Here is a 15,416-nt window from a genome sequence, read left to right as displayed (position 1 = left end):
TGGTGATAGCAAAGGTCAATGTATACAGACCATGAAAAGCAATCTTGGATGAAGCTGATGTTTGTAAAATGTCCCACAGCTTGTGTTGAAACTCTGAAACTTCTTCTAATGGTATTTCTAATGAGTTTGCATCCTCTAAACTCCTCTTGGAATTGTTTTAAATCATCACCCATCATGGTTGGAGGCGTGATGGCTTCGTCCAGAGACGAGGAGGAGAAATTGTAGGTGGGGTAACCTCTTGATCAGAAGTTTCCTCCAGCTCTTTGAATGCCTCTTCCAGGAGGTCAGAGGGTCCAGGTATTGAGGGTGATGAAGAATGTCTCAAACTATCCCTGTGGGTAAGTGGAGGCTTAGAATACTGCTGTCGCTACGCCACCCACAGATCCCAGTAGGGCCACTGGGGCTGAAATGGCATTGGTAGTGGTATCCATGGATGTCTATACCACCCATGGGTTTTGGCCCTGGGTTGTTATCCAGGTTGTTCAGGTGGACCCAGTCTGGTGGCTGTCTGGATGGGCAAGGAGTGACGTGATGAGTAGATCTCCCCATCCTCACTGGAGAAAGGAGGAGCTGATCTGGATGGTGGTGTAACTTAGTGTGGTACCAAGCATGCTGCAGTAACGTTGGTACTGAGGAAGGGAGATTCTGGTGCTGAAGAGACCAGGAGGTCTTTGTGTTTCAGTACCAAGAGCATCGGTATCTAGGAGAGCATTGTTGGCGGTGCCGATGGAATTACAGCAATTGTCAGTACCAATGATTGAGCGCTATGCACTATCAAGGCAGAAGGTGGGGACATAGACTGTAGCGCTGCTCTGTGCTACATGTTTGAGCAGCTCCGGGGGAACCAAGGAATGGAGCATAAGTTGCCCTTTGCTGCTTCTCTCTGAGCCTGCCCACTTGGGTCTTTGGCTGTCACGGTACCCATGGTACTGGAGGGTCCTGCCACCCCAGAGGTAGTCGGCCTCAGTGAGGTCGGTACCGAGAGTATCTGACAGGTTGGGGATAGTCTCTTTTTAGCTGATTCCCATAAAGAAGAGGTCATAGTCTGTTTTTTGGCCACCTTTTTGCAGGAGTGATCTTTCCTCTGTGAGGGTGATGGGGAATGTCTGTCAGATGACATTACTGGAGACTATTGTCCAGAAGGGGTCCACAATCCTGGACTGGAAGCCAGGTGCAGGACTTCTCCATCAAGAGAAGTTTTAGCTTAAGATCCCTTGCTCTTCTGGTGCGGATTTTAAGATTATGGCAATGAGAGCACTTTTGTGGAATGTGTCTCTCACTGAGACAGTGGACAAACTGAGTGTGTCGTCAGGGACCGGGATTGATTCCTGTCAAGTTAAGCAGTGCTTAAAACCCAGGGATCCAGGCATGCCACTTAGAATAAAGTTTCTCCCAAGGGAGGGTATCTATACTCTGCTAAAGAATATAATAAGAAATGATACTTAGTCTAATAAAAAAAAATTCTTCTAAATAAAGAAAAATAAATGAGGGAGAGAAGGGTAACTAAGCTAACTAACTGGCTTCTAAAATTACTAACTCCAAATCTACATTTTAAGATAAAGGCAAACTTGGAGGCACTGCTGATTGCTCCATCTCAAGCCAAGGGCAGCAGACAAGGAACTGGGGCGGGGGAGTGGTCACACTGTGATACATAGCCGCCAGAGGTAGCGCGAGATGGGGACAGCACATGTTCGACCCAAATAGGCACTCCTACTGAAATTCTCTGATCGCAGGTGCAGGGATGCAGATTCACCTAAAGTGGAGCACCCACAGGGACACTTCTTGAAGAATAGGGCCTATTACTCTTCTAGTTTAACAAATTGGTACCCATCCAAGAAACTGCATGATTAGTAGTTCCAAAAACTCTCTCATACCTCAGCCAGCAAGCCAGACTTGATTACTTGTGGGATGAGCAGTCAAGTTGTCTATAGTCCTACAAATATAAGTCACTATTGGCATGAGGGGATTTGACCTGAGGGGCTCTCCCGGAAAATCTGTGAGGAATATCTACCAAATTCCTTAAACAGTTGACACTCCTTGGGGAAATGCTATCTAAAGTATAAATCAGTTGAATGAAAAGCTTACAAAAGTAGAACTTGATTAGATATTAGAATCAAAGAAGTCAGAGATGGATAATATCCTTAGATCATTCATTTTATATTCATGCAAAAGTGCGTTACTCATAGGACATTTTCTAGTATTTTGTCCAGTCTACTTTAAGAATTCCGAAGGAATGAAGCTTCCACCAGTTCCTTTGGGAAGCTACTCCAAAGCCAAGCACATTGCACCATCTGGCATATTTTCCTAATATTCAGCCTAAATTGTTCCTCTTTTAATTTAATCCCATTTCTAGAACTATCTATACTGTACCACACAAAATAGAGACTCCTCTTCTGCTTGGGATGATTTAGATAGTGTTGGTCCTGCTTTGAGCAGGGGATTGAACTAGATGACCTCCTGAGGTCTCTTCCAACCCTAGTATTCTGTGATTCTATAATTGGTGTTAACACCTTCAAGAACAGATATTTGTAAATCATTGTCATGCCCTGCTTAAGTCACTGATGAGTTTAATATTAAATATAAAATCAACTTTCCTCACACACTAATTCAAATTTTCTAGAACCCAAACAATTTGTTGCTTTCCCTGAACTCCCTCCAGTTTGGTGCAAAAATTAAACACAATATTCCTGGTCCAATCAACCACAGCTATGTTGAGACAGACTATTCCTACTTGCTCCATGAAAGAGATATGCAGCATACAATGGCATTCGTTTTTTTTTCTGAACCCATATCACATTACACCTCATGTTTAATTTGCTGTCCAATATCTCTCCTAGCTCCTTCAGTATTCCCCCATCTCTTCCTTCTCCTAGATGAATGCATTTCAAATAATTCTCCTGTTGTTTTACGTTTCTTGCTATTTTTCCCCCAGATGTCTTACAGAAACTTGCATTTTTCAAAGGCAAATCTTATTTTGGTACTTTCTACTCATGTTTCTTATCTCTATATTTCTGTGTATTATTTCTTTGATCTCACAGCTCCTTCCTCTTTGGGATAGACTGGGTCATCACAGTTGTCCAAATTTAACCAAAAGGATTTTAATTAGACTACATGCACTCTGTAGACTCTGGTAAGGGATCATATCTATGTATTTGTACAGTACAAGCATAATGGGATGCTGATCAAATACATGTAATAAGTAACAATATTGAAGAGGCCTTCTGCAATCTTATTAGCTTTGTTAAGCAGTAATCTTGGCATAAGGTTAAGTTATATTTAAAATGACTATTTTCTACAAGATGAAGATGGAAGTCTTTGTTAAATGTATATTTCTTCATACTGAAAAGTATGAATAGAGTAAAAAAAAATCTCAGTTTTAATGAGTTTCTGTTAAAAACATATGTTGCAGACTCTGTATATCACAGAGAAACAGTATACTTAAAATGCAGACAATGTACAACAAAATAGAAATATTTATAAAATTAAGTATGTGCATTATAAATCCAAAGGCTTGTAAATTAGCTTATAAAAGACACTCTGTATATACTGCACACTGTCAAATATAAGAGAACATCTATCATCCAGTAACTGCAAATGCGGTGTGGTTTCAAATCATTGGGCCCCATTCTGCAATTCTTAGTCAGCCAAAACTCCAGTTGGAATCATCATAATGGTGTTATTTTGAAGTAAACAGGAGTTCTGCTTAACTAAAGCTACAGAGTTGGGCCCATAACGCAGTAACTGAGATTTGAGGGACATTAGCTTTTATATTTCAGCTTGCTTTTGACCCACCTGCATCTGTCTAATTTTGCACATTTTGGCCCCTGAGCAGTTACAGTCAATGAATTCTTGATCAACTGCGGAACATTATTGCTGACCATCTTCATTAACACTGACCACCACAAAAACGAACAGTAATTTTTTTTTTTTTTTTTTTTTTTTAAGTACATCAGAAGCAGGAAGCCTGCCAAACAATCAGTGAATGATCTGGAAAGGTGGGGAAAAGCTGTGAGGTTGCAAAGTTTGCAGTTGATAAAGTTACTCCAGCTAGTTAAGTCCAAAGCAGACTACAAAGAGTTACCGAGGGATCTCACAAAACTGGGTGACTGGGCAACAAAATGGCAGATGAAATTCACTGTTGATAAGTGCAAAGTAATGCACATTGGAAAACATAATCCCAACTACACGTACAAAATGATGGGGTCTAAATTAATTCTTACCACTCAAGAAAAATATCTTGAAGTCATCATAGATCGTTCTCTACAACATCTACTCAAATGTGCAGCAGCAGTCAAAAAAGCTAACAATGTTAGGAACCAGCAGGAAAAGTACAGACAATACAGCAAAAAATATCATAATGCCACCACCTAAATCCATGATATGCCTACACTTTGAATACTCTGTGAAGTTCTGGTCACCCCATCTCCAAAATATATATTAGCAATGGAAAAGGTATAGAGAAGGACAACAACAATTGTGTGCAAGTGTGTGGAACAGCTTCCTTTGGAGGAGAGACTAAAAAGACTGACTGTTCATCTCTTAGAAAAGAGATGACGGGGAAGGGGAGAGGATATGATAGACATCTATAAAATCATGGCTGGGGTGGAGAAAGTGAATAGGGAAATATTATTTCCCCCTTCATATAACACAAGAACCAGGGGTCACCCAATGAAATCAATAGGCAGCAGGTTTAAAACAAACAAAAGGAAGTACTATTTCACACAATGCACGGTCAACCTGTAGAACTCATTGCCAGGGGATGCTGTGAAGGCCAAAAGTATAACTTGGTTCAAAAAAGAATTAGATAAATTCATGGAGGATAGGTCCATCAAAGGCTCTTAGCGAAGACGGTCATGGACACACCCCAATTCTCTGGATGTCCTTACACCTCTGACTGCCAGAAGCTGGGACTGGAGGACATGAGATGGATCGCTCAATAATTGCCATGTTCCATTCATTACCTCTGAAACATCTGGCATTGGCCACTGTTGAAAAACAGGACACTGGGCTAGATGGACCATTGGTCTGACCCAATATGACTGTTCTTATGTTGTTTCACAGACACGATCTACTTTGGATTTACATCAATTTCACACAACAACTTCTGGCAGACACACTGACTATGTACGAGAAACACTGGGTGGGAGGCCCAATAATGTTGTGTTTGTTTTTATTAACATTCACACTACCATTTTAATTAATGTTCACAATCATATTTTGGATTCCTGGCCTCTGGCCAGAGTGGAATGAGCACAACTACACTGTTTCTCTCCTTATCAGCAACCATTATTACTTGGCATCTTAATTCTGTTTGTTCTTGCTAAGAATCATGTGCTAGAAGTTCTCTATTTTATGATCATTATCTAAACTATCATGAAGGATGGTATGGTCCTTAAAGCTAGCATTTATAAGCAGTGTTCAACAGAGGCTAGAAACTAGGCATAATATAAATGAATATTCCATGCAAAAGCCACATTAACCCTTTGCCCCTAAAGTGCCATTCATTGCCTACAATGGCTATGTAAGCAAAGACTTGCAGTGCTCTCATTGCACTCAAGTTCCCAGATAGCCTGCCTCTCCTGTTCATTATGTAAAAATCAGATCAAGCAACCAGTCCAAAATCATGATCACATTTTCAGTTATTTGGTCAAAACACACAAGTGAAATGGTCATAAGGACAAATAACTAGCGTGGCTGTAAAACATACCCTTAATTAAAAAGAAACATTACGGTCTACCATACATACACTAGACTGAATTAACAATCTGTACATAACTGTGCAATACCGATAAATGTTCAATCTTATGGACACATCAATGGAATCTCTAGACTTCGGGTTGCATGGAGATTTGCACTTTAAAGCACTATTAAAATCTCTCAGTTTCACACTTTAATTGTTGAATTTTATTTCCAATTTTGCTACAATAACCCTTCAGACGACAATGGAATTTTAGTTTTTATTTAGTAAAACATTCAATTTAGTATATTTTTTGTAAAATAAACTAAATTTGGACAGGATATATTTTTTAATGCTCCCGATTGAAAATGTCTTCATTTTCCCCCATATTTCATTAGGCTCCTCTAGCTAAATAACCAGAGTCCCCATCAAGGAACATGATAGGACTCCAAGTCATTCGTCAGCTGTTCAGGATGAGGGGAAAATAGGTGGACTATGTACGTGGTGGAGGGAGGCACTGAAGGCTGAGAAGGGGAACTGATGAGTGCAATATAAATGGGAGACAAACCCTCAGCTGATGTACTTTGTTGTATCTATGACAAATTACACCAAAGAATCTGCCCTGGAGTGTTGAATCACTTAATTGCATATTTCCTTGAAGTTCTGATCCATAGGCTATAAAGTCTAGTAACCTTAATGTTAATGAAGATTCTTGTCTGAGAATGTAAAGGCACATATTTTAGGTCTGGTTCTTTTCTGCTGAGTTGATGTATCTGTACAGAAGGAGTTAAACATGTGGCTGTTCTAACTTCCTAAATCAATATATCATTAAGGCAAGTACAGTTCATTGGTGTTAGTTTAAATCTAAAGAAAGCACATCGGACATTATTAAAGTGAACAATGGAATTGCAAAGAAAACCTAAATACATTGCTAAGTACAAGATCTACAACTTTGTTTTTTATCTGATTCATACACAAATGTGAGGAAGCACTTAATAATGCATGGTTTGTTTAAGAATTAATAGGCTATATTTACACCTGTTTAGCAGAGAAATTTTGGTAAGATCTGCAGTTATTTTTTAATATTTGTGTATTATTTTTTCTTCAATGTGGAAGGGCTAACACTCCATCCACTTAACAACCTGGTCTTAAATATAAATAAATCCTTAGAGAAATGTATGAGTGTTGTTAGGAACATCGATCATCATTGGAAAAAAACCCTGCACATGTAATTTTGCTGCAAATGTAACTTTCAAAAACAGAGGCACATTTTCCCCCAGTTTCTGCCATATGCTGCCTAGTGGCACCAGTATTAAAAAAAAATCCCCCATATTTTACAGTATTTACAATCATTTAAAGGACACTTTGTGGTTATTGTGGGGTGGAGATTAAATGACACGTCAATTGATTTTGAAACTGTCTACGTACGTCAAACTGATTGGTTTCACAACTGGTTTTGAACTCTGAATAATATAAAGTTACATTTTTTGTTGAGAAACAAAATCTGCAAGGTAGACAGAAAATGTACCTCCAGCTTTAATTACGCTTCAGACGTTACTTTTACTTAGTGTTCCACATTTTCAGTTTCCTTTTATCAATCCACTCAGTATTTTTGGGATACTTATTTTTGTTAGACACTAAATCTTTATGTGATTGTTGTGTCCTGCAGCTCTGAAGCAGTTCCACGGTGTAAAACACAGAACACATACTAAGTGGAGGTCGGAAAACTAAACAACGTTAATATCGTGCTATGATTGGCTCACAAGGAGACGCTGCCCGCCTATCTCTTTGTGTCCGTTTAGTTTGAATTTAAACAATCAATCCTCCACAGATAAAGATATGTAATGTCCCCTATCCACCCAGTTGCTTCCTTTATTGCCAATCTTCTAATGGGTTTGGATGGATGGGCAAGGGTTCTTCTGGATCCCCACACAGCCAGTCCTGTCCTTTCTGTGGCTGGGTCCAGATTACTCCCAAAATGGCTTCTCCCCCCTCCAGGGCTCCCAGGGGCAGGCTTCTCACTCCCTATTGATCTGGCTAGCTCTTCTTTCTGGGCTTTCCCTTGTCAATGATGTGACTGTGCCCCTTCATCTGAGCTGGCACGCCCGCAATCCTTCCCCAAACCAACAGAGGCCCCCGTTGTTCTACATAATGTCTCTCCTCTCCTCCTCTGGGTTGCCTAGCAGACTGAGTCTGCCCTTGGCTCCCCCTTGCTACCTGGGATTGTGTGCCTCTCCCTGAACTATCAGCATGCAGAGCCCTAGGAACGTAGGTAAGCTCCTTGGGGTTACAGATAGATACAGTAAAACGGTAAATATGCAAATATTTCAAGAAAATCAGTGGTTAGAAATTTGCAAGAAAAGTAAAGATGGGAGTGATGCATTGTGCTACAAATACTGCAGCATTGAGGTCAGTGATCGCACTGACAGAATAAAGGAGCATATTGAAAGCAAGCAACACAAGTAGCTTAAGGAAGAAAGTGGGCTTCAGCATAAACAGACAATATAAGGAGCTTTCACCAGAGCTTTAATGAAAGAGAGGACATAGCACAACTGTGTCAATGAATTTGTGTGTGTTCTTTGTTTTACCAGGTAGCCACTGTTAATAGTAGAGGGGTCTATTGGTGACTTAGTGCATCAATAATGTCCAGCATCAAAAACCCTTCCTAATGAGACTTACCAGTGAGGTTGTATCTGAAAGAAAAAGAAAATGTTTTAGTATCTAAGCTGATGGAAATATGGTGTCTAGTCTGATTTTTTGATGAGTCTCCTGATGCTTTGGACCGTCCGATTCTTAGCCTTTTGCTTTCTTTTTTTTATTTCAAAGTGAATAAACCTACATTGTTTTGTGCTGATATGACAGTCATCCCCTCTGCTGACAGACATTTTCTCAACACAGCAATAACTGACATGTTTGAGATGTACCAACTAACTTGGGAAAATGTGGCCATAACTAACACAGATTCTGCTTCCTACAAGGCTAAGTTTTCCCAGGAGATTACACTCAATCAGAAACCGGCACTGCTAAGTATTACCTGTCCTGCTCATCTAATTAACTTTGCACTGTCAGCTGCTACTGCTACAGAAGAAATGAAAGACGTGAAATCTTTATAATTGGATTTGGGGCTGTTTTCAAGCATGCAAACAAGTCGAAGGCTTTGTTTAACACAGAGCGAGATGAGTGCAGATTACCTACCCCTGTTGTGCCACACCTGTGGATGAGCTTGTACTTCACTGACTGTCATGTAAATAACACGCGGACTATGCTGATGTGTCTCCTAGATCATCCTGAGTTTGTTGGTTCTAAAGCACAAACTCTGAAGGGACTGGCAAATCCAAAATAACTGCCAGATACTCAGCACCAAGGTAATGTTAATTGCTGAAAACCTGGAATCATTATGTGACATGCAGAAAACACTGGCGTTTTCTCTAACTACTGCCCACATGTTTGCCAATATAGATGTTTACCGGATCTTGACAACCAAAATCTCAACTGAACTGAGCACAAAAACTGAAGGAGAAACACACGGTGAGAAAACTCAGCTGTTTCTGGAAATCTTTCCCACTCTGAAACATGCAAAAACCAAAAAACCATTCAAAACCTTCAAACACAACACTCAGAAATGAGAAATGACCGTGGCTCATAATCTGAATTCCCCAAGTGTTTGGTGCCAAAAATATATTTTAGAATGCCCAGGTGTTGCACTTCTTCCTCAGGGTGAAATCTGCAGCAGACTATGGTCTTTACGCCACTGTGTTTCAACCATTTGCCACTAAAGAAGAAATTTCAAATCTGAAAGGGGAGTTTACTACATACATGAACTTGCCTAATCCTGACAATGCAAAACTGGATGTGCTGGTTTTTTGGAACAGTCATCAAGACACACTTCTCAGCTCCAGCAAAGCAGCACATCAAGCTTTGAGTGTACCCCCTGGATCTGTTGAGGCAGAGTGCATATTTTCAAAGTTGGACTACCTCCAAGCAGCAAGAGGCTCAACATGAGTGAGGATACTTTGAAGGAAATTATGCGTGCGTATGCAAACCAGGATTTCTGGAAAAACAACTAGCTCTGAGAGAGACAAAATATACCTTTGTACATTAAAAAAAAAGTTTCAATTATACAGTAATAAAATGCGTATATTACAAAAGTTTTTTTTGTTTTTCTTTTCCCCAACCCCAATTCCCCCCCCCCCTTTTTTTTTAAAAAATTTGAACCTGATTTCATCCCAGTTTTAATGTTTGGAAAGAAAACACTGAAAAAAATCCCATTTTTTTTTTTTTTTTTTACAAATAAAAACTGAAAACATGAAACAGTACTTTTATTTTAAAATTACCAGCCTGTCTCTAGCAAACAAATTAAGATCTGAGCAGTTTCCAATTTCTATCTGGACAGTAATTTTAGGAACACCTAATGTCAAAAATGAACAGGTAAGAAAAGCAACTGTCAAATTTTGCTGCACTAAACTATTTAAGCAAATTGCCTATATTGATTAAATGAACTTTAAAAAGTATCAATAATATATGATGCATATATACAGTACTGGACTATGCATCTATAACGAGAGTCTTGTTAGTACTTGTGGTAGACTGTCTAGTCCAGTCCTTGTATTTAGCCACATGAAATAACTGAAATATCAACATTCTGCTTTTATCTCCTTCTTTGTACACTTTCCAACCATTGTAGTTTTAGCTTAGTAAAGATAATTAAGTCCATTATAGCATCTTCAGTTATACCAGCAGAATTATACGTATTTTGTAATGCAAATTTCAACTGGTTAGCCACATTCCTCTTATAAACCCTCATGTAAAACATTTTTCATTTGTAACTGGATTTTCTATCACAATTCTTGAATCATAAAATCAGTTTGTGGTTGACTTCAGAATATGGCACTGGACTCGATGTTGACAGGATTTACAAACACAAGTATGTTGTTCTGGATCCCCAAGGTTCCAGTATCATCAAAAAACTGGTAGTGTTCACTGACCTTTCATACAAGTTGTTCCTTCTTCTCAGCATTTAAATTCATTTTCTTTTTCTTGGCATGTGAAGAGCTAATTGACTACTCTGACTCAATGCCCAGGAGTGTGAAGTGGCACCAGCAGCAGAGAATACGAAAGGAGCTCTCGTGGCATCAGAGGTGACACCATTTGCATCACTAACATGAACAGAACATTTAAAAAGAAAAGGAGTACTTGTGGCACCTTAGAGACTAACCAATTTATTTGAGCATAAGCTTTCGTGAGCTACAGCTCACTTCATCGGATGCATACTGTGAAAACTGCAGAAGACATTATATACACAGAGACCATGAAACAATACCTCCTCCCACCCCACTCTCCTGCTGGTAATAGCTTATCTAAAGTGATCACTCTCCTTACAATGTGTATGATAATCAAGTTGGGCCATTTCCAGCACAAACTACCCCCCCCCAGACGTTCTGGTTAAACTTGGATTTATGCTGGAAATGGCCCACCTTGATTTTCATGCACATTGTAGGGAGAGTGGTCACTTTGGATAAGCTATTACCAGCAGGAGAGTGAGTTTGTGGGGGCGGGGGGTGAGAAAACCTGGATTTCTGTTGGAAATGGCCCACCTGGATTATCATACACATTGTAAAGAGAGTGGTCACTTTGGATGGGCTATTACCAGCAGGAGAGTGAGTTTGTGGGGGGGGGGGCGGAGGGTGAGAAAACCTGGATTTGTGCTGAAAATGGCCCAACTTGATTATCATACACATTGTAAGGAGAGTGATCACTTTAGATAAGCTATTACCAGCAGGAGAGTGGGGTGGGAGGAGGTATTGTTTCATCGTCTCTGTGTATATAATGTCTTCTGCAGTTTCCACAGTATGCATCCGATGAAGTGAGCTGTAGCTCACAAAAGCTTATGCTCAAATAAATTGGTTAGTCTCTAAGGTGCCACAAGTACTCCTTTTCTTTTTGCGAATACAGACTAACACGGCTGTTACTCTGAAACAGAACATTTAAAGACAGTTATACCACAGTACAGAGTGAAAAATACCAATTTTTACTATTACTGGTTTAAGGAGAATGTCCCCTTTTTGGCAAAAATCAAAAGTAGTGTATAGTCAGCATTAAGCCAAGTACTATTCGATTAGACAGTTGTTGACACAAATGAGTAAACGAGGGCATTTTTCAGCTACCCCTTCAAAATATTTACTCTTCATGAGTAATTCCAATGAATACAGGGCTTTGAATTTCAGCCTCTAATCTGTTCTTTTGATTACTCTATTTTATAAGTAGATCATTTTCTGGACACAAAACAAAAGGTGTATGTTGGAGCTGCATCAGATGATAAAGATCTTCCATGGCTAATCATTCCAACTGATTCTATTTTAATTCCACATTTACAAGCAAACTAAAGCAGTGTCTCCAAATCAAGGGTTACAGAATGAAATCTATATCTGAAGGTTTCATAACTATGTAGACAGTACCATGCTAAAATACTGTCCTGTTAACCTACAATTCAAACTGTGATCCCTGCAGAGCAAGGCTGTAGTATTATGATAAAACAAGGAGTACAGCAAAAGGAAGATCACATGTGACATCTCCAAAGTTCAGACTGATTCATAGCTTAAAAGAGTCAACCACAAGCGGTCACTAAACCTTGACTACATTCTCAATAAATGCATACTATGAAGCTATTTTTAATTGTCAACAGCTTGCCCTTAAGAAACATCTTTCAGCATCTAAAAATATGCATAACTGAATGACAATAGCCATCCACAACTTTATTCAAGGTACGCGCACGCTGAGTTAACTGAAGGAAAACGCTCCAGATAAAAGCTGTTTTACAAATAAAACTACTGTAATTAGCCAACTGGTAGTTCTTAGGCAGACAGGCATCAACCCAATAGGCAGCCCAGAACAATGACAGCAAAAATTGCATTATTGAAATACAGTAATTATGCATTTCTTCCAAGGCCTCGCTACAGCCGGCTAACATTTTCACATTTTAAAAAAGTCAAGTACTCCCGATCTGTTTACAGAATGGAAATGCTGAATAGCTCAGCATCCAGGCTAAATCCCTGAGCGTGCATATTAAGAAATGACTAACCAAGAATGTACATAAAGAAGAGTAGATTACACACCTTAGCATGTTACCTAGTATTTGCCCAGAGGGGGTTTAACACTTGTCTGTTAAGGCCTCAGAGGTAGTCCCTGCTCAATCAAGGATGCTGGTCCTGCTGTCTTTGATGCAAAGATATTCTGGGCAGTTACAGTCATATTTCACTTTACAATGTGGGGGAGGGGAAAAAAGTTAAAGCATCTTGCCATCACCAGCAGTTGCTACTGAAAATTGTCAGCAAGAACCACCAGCACATGACAAAAATCTCTTTTTCTCCTTCTGTATGGAGAGTGTGACCAACACAAAGAGCATCAAGCCCAACAAGAATGGATACTTACAGACCTCTCTCAAAGCAAATAAAACACAAACTCTTTCTAGCAAGAAATCTGATCACACAAATCTACATACCTGCACACAGAAACCCAACTCCCCTACAAGTACCCCATAACCCTCTGTTATAGACACAGCCCATCCTCCCTAATTCCTGTATATCTACATCCCAACACACATTCGCATACACACCCCTGTACGAGCACTCTCTCAACCCCCTATGCATGCACACCTTTAACCCCTCCCCCAGCAGATCTTATTACATACTTTACTACAATACATAAAGTAATAGCTAAGCTGATCTTAATGTAAAGGTTGAACGATCACAGTATCAGCAAGTCATTTCTGTAACAAAGCAAAAAACCGCTACCTCACAGCTGTGTGTGGTTGCACGTCCTTCGGGCAGTAAACAGGAAACGCAGACCTCTAAATAGCGAATGCAGTAATGAAACAGATATGCAGAAACCTGTGGATGGTTAGGTTAAATGCCTGCTTTACACACCTCATTGTGTATGTTCCACGGGTAAAATTCCTGCTCAGCCCTCATGAGTCCCGTGTGTGTGTGTGTGTGTGTTGTGCAGGTACAATGCCCGCTCTGCGCTCCTCAGAGAGTGTGTGTGTGTGTGTGTGTTGTGCAGGTACAATGCCCGCTCTGCGCTCCTCAGAGAGTGTGTGTGTGTGTGTGTGTTGTGCAGGTACAATGCCCGCTCTGCGCTCCTCAGAGAGTGTGTGTGTGTGTGTGTGTGTTGTGCAGGTACAATGCCCGCTCTGCGCTCCTCAGAGAGTGTGTGTGTGTGTGTGTGTTGTGCAGGTACAATGCCCGCTCTGCGCTCCTCAGAGAGTGTGTGTGTGTGTGTGTGTTGTGCAGGTACAATGCCCGCTCTGCGCTCCTCAGAGAGTGTGTGTGTGTGTGTTGTGCAGGTACAATGCCCGCTCTGCGCTCCTCAGAGAGTGTGTGTGTGTGTGTGTGTGTGTGTTGTGCAGGTACAATGCCCGCTCTGCTCTCCTCAGAGTGTGTGTGTGTGTGTGTTGTGCAGGTACAATGCCCGCTCTGCTCTCCTCAGAGAGTGTGTGTGTGTGTTGTGCAGGTACAATGCCCGCTCTGCGCTCCTCAGAGAGTGTGTGTGTGTGTGTGTGTTGTGCAGGTACAATGCCCGCTCTGCTCTCCTCAGAGAGTGTGTGTGTGTGTGTGTGTGTTGTGCAGGTACAATGCCCGCTCTGCGCTCCTCAGAGAGTGTGTGTGTTGTGTGTGTGTGTTGTGTGTGTGTGGTGCAGGCAGGCTGCTGGGTCTGCACTCAGTGTGTGTTGTGCAGGTAGTACGATGCCTGCTCTAGCACGCCGGCTGCGAGGGCAGCGGCAGCCCTTCTGCAGAAGTTCCCGGCGCCTCTCCTCTCAACGCGGGGCGCCTCCCGTGATCAAAACTCGGGGCGCTCCTCTGCTGGTCGCTAAGAAATGCAAGTCGGGTCCCTGCCTCCCCCCTGCCCCGCCCGCAAGCCCTGAGGCAGCAACTTCTCCAAGCGGAGCCGGCCAGAGACCGGAGCCGCTGCCGCCGCATCCCTCCTGCCGCCCGCTGCACCCTCCCGAGCTCCCCGGGCTGCAGCCGCCCGCCCGCCCGCCGGCTCCTTCCCACCCCACCCCACCCCGCTCCGGCCGGCCGGCAGAGCGTGGCACTCACCGCTTCCCCGCCTCTCGCCGGTCTCCTCGCCACACTTGCCCCCGGGGGCGAGCCTGCCCGGCTCCGCTCGGTTTCCAGCCCCGCAGCCGCGAGGCGGGCAGCGCGGTGGGTCCGCCCGGTCTGCAGAGCCAGCCCGCTCCGGCCGGCCAGACGCCGCCGCCGCCCGCCAGTCCCCAGCCGCGGCGGCTACGAGCCCAGCCGGCACTGAGGAGCCAGGCAGCGGCGGCCACGTGAAGCGGCGGCGGCAGGCCGGGGCTTGCCAAGCGTGCGGCCGCCGCGGGGAGCGGGCGTTACCCCGCCGCGCCCCTTCCCCCGGCCTGGGCTAGGGCAGGGGGCGGAAGTCTGGCTCGTTTGTTGGCGCTTGGAGAGGAGCTGCGAAGCCCCGGCCGAGCGCTGTGCAGCCCACGCGAGACTCCCTCGCCCTGGCCCGGGTATAGCGCCCTGCGTGTGCCGCGCCAGGGGACTCCCACGCCCAGCCAGACGGGCAGTCCGCCTGCAGGCAGCGGCCCGCTACAGAGCCAAGGCAGAAAGCCGCTGCTGAGGGGCTGCTCCAACCACTGCAGCTGCTGGCCCTTCCACTGGACCTCCTCTCCCCCAGCACGCACCCCACGCCCAACAGACTCTGCTTCCCCACCTGCCCCCTC

General features: G+C 42.8%; 1 protein-coding gene across 5 annotated transcripts in view; it reads right to left on the bottom strand.

Annotated features, from left to right (window-relative positions):
- Nucleotides 1–15,173, bottom strand: part of CHST15 (carbohydrate sulfotransferase 15) — a 129,027-nt gene extending 113,854 nt beyond the window's left edge. For 3 of the 5 annotated variants that reach the window (XR_013636089.1, XR_013636088.1, XM_073354128.2), the window contains exon 1: nt 14,773–15,173. The gene's annotated coding sequence lies outside the window, so the exon portion shown is untranslated. Of the gene's footprint in view, nt 1–13,467; nt 14,695–14,772 lie in introns of those variants that run through there. The other 2 variants (XR_013636090.1, XM_073354132.2) reach the window with 2 other exon arrangements.
- Between the last annotated feature and the right edge of the window lie 243 nt (nt 15,174–15,416).

The sequence above is a fragment of the Lepidochelys kempii genome, chromosome 7, assembly GCF_965140285.1.
Source record: "Lepidochelys kempii isolate rLepKem1 chromosome 7, rLepKem1.hap1, whole genome shotgun sequence".
Lineage (NCBI taxonomy): Eukaryota > Metazoa > Chordata > Testudines > Cheloniidae > Lepidochelys > Lepidochelys kempii.
Note: the sequence above shows the minus strand (reverse complement) of the source record. Positions and strands in the feature narration are given on the sequence as shown.